This window comes from Cyrtonyx montezumae, unplaced genomic scaffold (assembly GCF_038088225.1).
Source record: "Cyrtonyx montezumae isolate F1298 unplaced genomic scaffold, pur_monq_1.0 scaffold_19, whole genome shotgun sequence".
Lineage (NCBI taxonomy): Eukaryota > Metazoa > Chordata > Aves > Galliformes > Odontophoridae > Cyrtonyx > Cyrtonyx montezumae.
This window is the reverse complement of record NW_027071925.1, coordinates 6,315,539-6,321,981: the sequence shown is the minus strand read 5'-3', so window position 1 is coordinate 6,321,981 and position 6,443 is coordinate 6,315,539.

Here is a 6,443-nt window from a genome sequence, read left to right as displayed (position 1 = left end):
CGGAGCTTTTCTGCTCTCAACTGGGCAAAGCCGAGGCTCATCTGACCCGGGCGGTAATCCCGCTCATCCTGAAGGCTCTGCCCTGCGGCGTGCTGTGGTAAATAACACAAAGGAGGTGCTGTGCTGGATGGACAAGGTGCTGAAGCATGCAAGGAGTAAACGATAAGAAACCTTGTGATTATACTTGTTCCTACTGATTGCAAAACAAGACGGTCCTTTCAGAGGGATTCTTTCTCCCCACGTTTCAGCCTCCTGAGCTAAATAGGGCTTTGAAGAGACTTTTAGATCTTCTCAGAATCTAAATGTACTGCATTCGTGCAGAGGTAAGAGCTTTATTCATGTGACTGATGTCACTGCAACCTTCTGAGGTCAAATCTACCAGCAAAAAAAGAGCAAAGCTAGTCTCTAAATGACAAATGTTCTAGAAGTCAGTACAATGACACTAACAGTGCACAGAAACACAGGGGCAGAGCCTGCAAACCCCCTAATTAGATGAGTAATCCTCATGTGAGTGCTGAAGTCATTGGCTCTAGATCACTTAGTGTACACCACAGGACTTTTGGAAAAAAAGATCTACATGCAATACCATCCAAATGAGGCAGATTCCATGTGGACACATACATCTGCCTAGATTAATCCCCCTTTGCATCTCTGGGGCCTTAATGTGTTCATAATATTCCCCTATTTTGGAATTCAAGACCTGCAACTGTGAAGATGATTGATTTCAGGAAGAAGTATGAAAACAGACAGCTTTGAAACAGCGTTAGCTTGTAGTGAGGCTGATAGCACACCATCCCTAGGCCACAGAGCATTAGAACTGCACTGCAAAGCCAGGAGGGAAATGATTTTAAATTTATAATGATTTTAAATTTATAATGTTTTGGGAAAAAAACATCTCCTATTCATAGGGCCCTAGTGGGGAAAACTAATAAAAGCTACTAATGGAACAGAAAAACTGTTTTTGAATGTCCTGAGACTTTCCCTGTGGGCTCAGTGTAGTTTGATTTTGAAATAGCGACGTCAAAGCAAAAGCAAGGATGGGGATTAGGAAGAAGTTAAACAGGGAGTCAGTGCCTTGTGCTTCAAAAACAATTTCTGAGCAATTGCTGTAACTGGATGTTTGCTGCTTGGGTAATCAGGCAAACTACCACGATCTGGTTTTAAAATGAAGCCTAGATAAAGCAGAGCCGCAGAAGCATCTGAGACTTGGGCAACACAATTATTTTTGCAGCTCGACTGATGCAAGCACGTTGGTCAATCTTCCTTTCAGCTAGCTGCCTTGGATGGCTATTTAACCAGCAGGGCTGGGGGAGAAACTGTTCTTGTCCTCTGCTGCAGTGCAGAAACCTCTGGTGGCCTTTGGAGTGTGTGTACTTGAGCACTGCTGTGCCACAGCAATTATGGTGGCTGTGAGGTGAGGGCCAGCAGAGGAGCAAGCTGCTTCCCTGCCTGGAATAGCTTGTGTGTGTTGGTGAAGCCATCTAACAGGAGCCCCTGGAGACCCCAAGATCTCCAACAGATAGGAGTGCTGGGGCTGTAGGCATGGAAGAGAAGTTGAGGTGCTAATTGAGGAAACCATGGGTCTTTCTGGGAAAGAGACGAAGTTCCTTCTGTATCTCAAATGTGAAAAAGCAGCTCATCTCTGTTTTTTAAAGGACAGCTTTAGAAAGAGACTGAATTCCATCTTGGGATTTAGCAATATGTCACACCGGGGAAAATGGTCACACAAGGACAGCAGCGTTATGCCATCCCCAGAAGGATAGCTCTTACTCTGACGCATGCTTTGCTGGGAAGAACCCATCAGGAGCTGCCTTTCTTTTCCTGACGGTCCTGAGATTGCAGTAGCTCTGCTTCATGTGCAGTCATTTTTAACACTAACAATCCCAACTCAGTCATTGTTCCCAACACCAGTCTGGAGTGTGGCTAATGAATCCTGCATGATTTTCAATGAAGAAAACTTTTTGTGACAGATGCTGTCTTGCATTCTCCACCCCAGGTGTACACATTTAAGCTTTGAAGATGAAATTCAGGTAAAAAAAAACAGGGAAACCAGCTTCCTAGGAGGACCTCTCCCAGCCAGGGCATTCTGCATGTTACCTTTTGGCACAAGGAGGGTTATGTACCTCTGGTATTTTCAGTCTTTCCCCCAGCTCAGTGTTTAAATTCCTGCCAAGCTCTCCTCTATCAGACAGATAAAAGCCAGCTGCTAATGCTACGCCTAGTTTCCTTGTGAAACCTACTGCACAAGAGATCTTGGAAGGGGCTAAACTTGCTGAGTATCCCTCACTGATGTTCACGATAACCAGAAGCCCTTGGATGGTGTAGAGCCTTCTAGGGGAAAAAAAAAATAGGACGAGTTTCCAGAGGGGAAACATCTCATAGCAAGAAATCGTATTTTGTCTGTGAATGGAGCAGGGAGAGGCAGCACATACTTTGCTTTGCCCTAGGTTATCAGCCTTACCAAGTGGTGCCACGATCATCAAGGCAAAGGAGGAAGAAGAGATTGCAGTGCAGCCTTCAGAAGTTTCATCAGCGTGAGCTGTGTAGTAACAGAGCAGCAGCCCGAGCTGCTCTGGGATCTGCAGGCAACAAATGCTGCCATCTGCTGCCCCGTGTCCAGCTGCACACCCGTTCATGCTGGGCACGTGTGGGCACACAGCAACGCGTCTGAATGTTTGTTAGAGAGAACAACGCTTGCTTACTGTGTGGATTATCTAATGAACCAACCTCACCTCCTTTAGCTTTTAGTATTTATTTAAAGAAAAGGCAATGACTTCATAGAATCAAGTAGTCCTGCTAATTAGACCTTGCATATAGGACTACGGAAAGTGCACCTTGCATTCTCCTGTTGCCTCAGTGAGTTAATTCGAGATGATGTCAGGGCAGCTATGTGTTTTTTCTCTTATTCATTGCTTCCAATCCCTTGTTTTGATGTTGTAACATCAAATATAAAAAAGGGCAGTGCAAAGAGAAGAAGAAACAATGGGCAGCACATCTTCGTGGCAGTAATCAAGCAGAATGGCTTTTCTGCAGATGTGGATGGACAGATTTTAACCTGGGGAGCTGGTTAGGAGGACTGGAAAGGGGCTTGGGACTGGGAAGGGGCTGCCCAATGGAAGTGCAGGTGCCAGGTGCATGAGGGATGTTTTAGTGCACTCTGTTTAGGTCCAGAGACCAGCGAAGATGCACTGAGTCCTTGAAAGCCACCTGGTGGAGCTGGTGTCAATGCCAGCGTTGGAAGGACAAGGTCTGAGTCGTGTCCAACCCTGCAGACAGTCTGTCACCAAAGTTTTCTGAGAGCTTCTGTCACAGGAGGCTTTCACAGACCCATTCACCACATGGCTTGTGGTGGTGGTACAGCTGGGGTGCCTGATTTTTGTGTCCCTGAGGTACACACTGGAGTCCTTCAGGTCTTTGGAGTGTCTTTGTCTGAGAACCGCAGAGAGCAAAGAGGTTAAGGCTGGAAAAGGGGAGAGAGAAACTTTTGCTTATATTTGTCCTTAGCCCAGAAAGAGCTTTTGTGTTAATCCTGTTGAGGGAAGCTGAGATGAAGCAAGGCCAAGTGACCTCCACAGGAGAAGCTGAAATCAGTAGCAGAGCAGGAAACTCAACCCACATCTCTTAATCATCACTCCTCTTTAGATCGAAGGGCTACAGTTAAAAAACCAAAGAAGGCTCTATCACATCACCAGGGCACACAGCACATGCCAAATGAGCCTTCGCTGACATTTCAAAGCCCTATTGTTTTTCAAGTGGGTTCTGTCCATCTGGGAAAATTTTTTATTATCTTGTGGGGAGGGAGCAACATGTAAAGCAGAGGAGGGAGGCACACACTTACATCAGCAGTCGCTCGGCTCTGTAGCTGGTTTGTTAGATGTCAGTCCAGACATTGTTCAGCTGTCAGTCCAGACCAAGAGCAGTGGATGTGACCGACACAGCACGACGTGTTTGCTTTGCCACCTGCTTTCAGAGACAAGCCCATAAGTAAAGGGCTGTTTTGAATGGTCTGGAGTGTATTTAGCTTGCAACAGAACTGTGTTGCAGACGATGCTCCGAGAGGGAGCTACCCCAGACAGCTTATATATTAGAAGCAAGAGATCTGAGGATTCTTCTCCATAGAAGTATTTGCATTCTGCTGCAAAACAAACAGGGGGTTAGAGTTTGACGTGCATTCCCGGAAAAGAAGTCAACTGCAGCCTCACACTATCTCATTGCTCTTTAGTTTAGTTTGCGTCAGAGAGACCATCCGAGGCAGGAATCACATTTGCCAGCTGCTCGGGCAGTTCGTGAACTACTGGAGGTGCCCAGATGTTGTAGAAAGTTAACAATACAAAAGAAAGGATTGTATACAAAGTGCTGCTTCTCTTTCCCATCTCCTACCCTCTCCCTGGGGGACTGACCCTCTCGGTGTGGTTTTTTTTTGCACTGTTTCAGTCTCTCTTTTTTTTAATCTCCCAGTTCTCATGAGGCAGTATAGCACTCTGACCCGTGTCTGTTTCCCGCTGCATTTATCCCTGTTTTCACTCACAGCTGAGGGTCTCTGAAGTCCTTCAGACCCCTAGGCAAGGTGTTTCCAATAAATGCAACCAAGACGTGCCTTTATGAGCTAATCTAGGAATTCTTGTCCCACTGCTGAGGTGCAATTGTTCACCTAGATGCAACTCCATAGGTCAGAGGAAAGTGAGGTTCAAGTTAAGCAAGGCTTAGTGGCAGGTACAACACAATTATCTATGTTAGAATTTAAATCAGGGTTTCACAGCTTTTTCAGTGTGATTGACCTCATCCTTGAACAAGCACTACGTGGCACACCTCAGACAATCAATCATGCCACCCCAGCTGCACTGCCTCCCTCGTGCTGCTGAGCCACTCAGCATTTACTCAGGAGGTAAAACGTTCCCAGCATTGCCTCTTGTGTGCTGGAAGCCTTCCAGCTGGAGCCATGCTGTGTGCTACGGGCTGTGCTGTAGCAGGCACGTCTTGCAGATGGAAACAGATTCCCTCACTGGTCTATCTTTAAGATCTGGGCACTTCAGGGCATTATTTTTTCTCTCTCTTGGCTCTTGGTTACTGTGTTTTGAGACTTAGCAGTCATTTTCTTCTTCAAAGTAACATATGGAAATGATTTGAGAACTGCTTCTCAGAGCAAACTTGTTTTGCAACGGGGACCATTTCACACAGCTGTCTGCCCAGTTGATGTGTGGCAGGACAGGGTTTCACTCACCATCTTCCAGGGTCCAGGAGTTTTTTATCTGGCAGTGCAGGACATGGCAGAGTTAGAGCAGGAAGCTCCAGTGGTAGCTGTCAGATGACACAGGTTTTGATCGTAGTAATTCCTTACTCTGTTCCTTTGCCACCTAAATTATTTCTCTTCCATGTGGCGAAGTTACAGATGTTGATACTCCATTTATTTACTCATCCAGAGGCTCAGACTGACTGGCAAACGTGGAACATTGCTGTGCACTGTGGTAAGCACCAATTTTCTCTCCTTGGATTCCAGTAAATTGAAGGATCCCACTGAAAGCTGTCAAGTTCATATGTACAGTCAACTTCAGAGTTTGGCCTGGGACCTTGGGGCTCCTAAATAGTCCCTTGATGAGCAAGATTATGGTTTTTTTCTGCCTTTCTAATCTGTGGATCTTCCTATGAATCACACTGTATCACCTCAGTGGGACATGGTGTGCAGCACCAATAGACAGTTACTTTCAATGCTCATTGAAAGTTAAACAAAACTACTAGAAGATATACCCAAAGTACACAGCACAAACTCTACCTCTGACATAGTCAGGGTCCACAGTGAGCACACGAGTTTTTCTTCTGCTGAGTTTGACTTCTGCTAGATGTGAATTTTAGGGTGTCAGCGGTTTACAGGCTGGTTTGGCCACTAGGACTGCAGTTTCTCTTGATAGAAGAGTATCACCAAAGCTTTTTCATTCCCTATCACTTCACACCAAGGTGGCACACACAGCAGACCCTGGGACCGAGAGCGTTGCGTGTTGGGCTGTGCTTCTTTGGATCCTGCTTATACGTTAAGGATGACACATTTATAATATTTACATGTAGCTCTGGGTGAGATTGAGGAATAAGCACAGGCTGCCTCAATCAGAGAGTTGTTTGGTTCATTTGCTTTCTGTCCCAGCAACTTGTCTGAGATGGTGGTACCTCATGGGCAGAAATGACACTGAATTGGGATGGCATCCTTAGTGGGAATCCCTGCTGTTACAACTACTGTGTGACATTCCAGATAGCCACAGGCCTTGTCAGTTCTGCTGCCGCTGAAGAACCTGTCAGCAACCTTTTTTCTTCCTCTATACACGCAGCAGGGATAGACTTCTGAGCCCTTATTTCTACTGTGGCTTATCTTCTCTTCCCCGACCTTCCTGCTCACTGCCTCACTGTCAGACTGCAGTTATTCGTGGACACATCTTTTCCTGCCTAGAGATCCA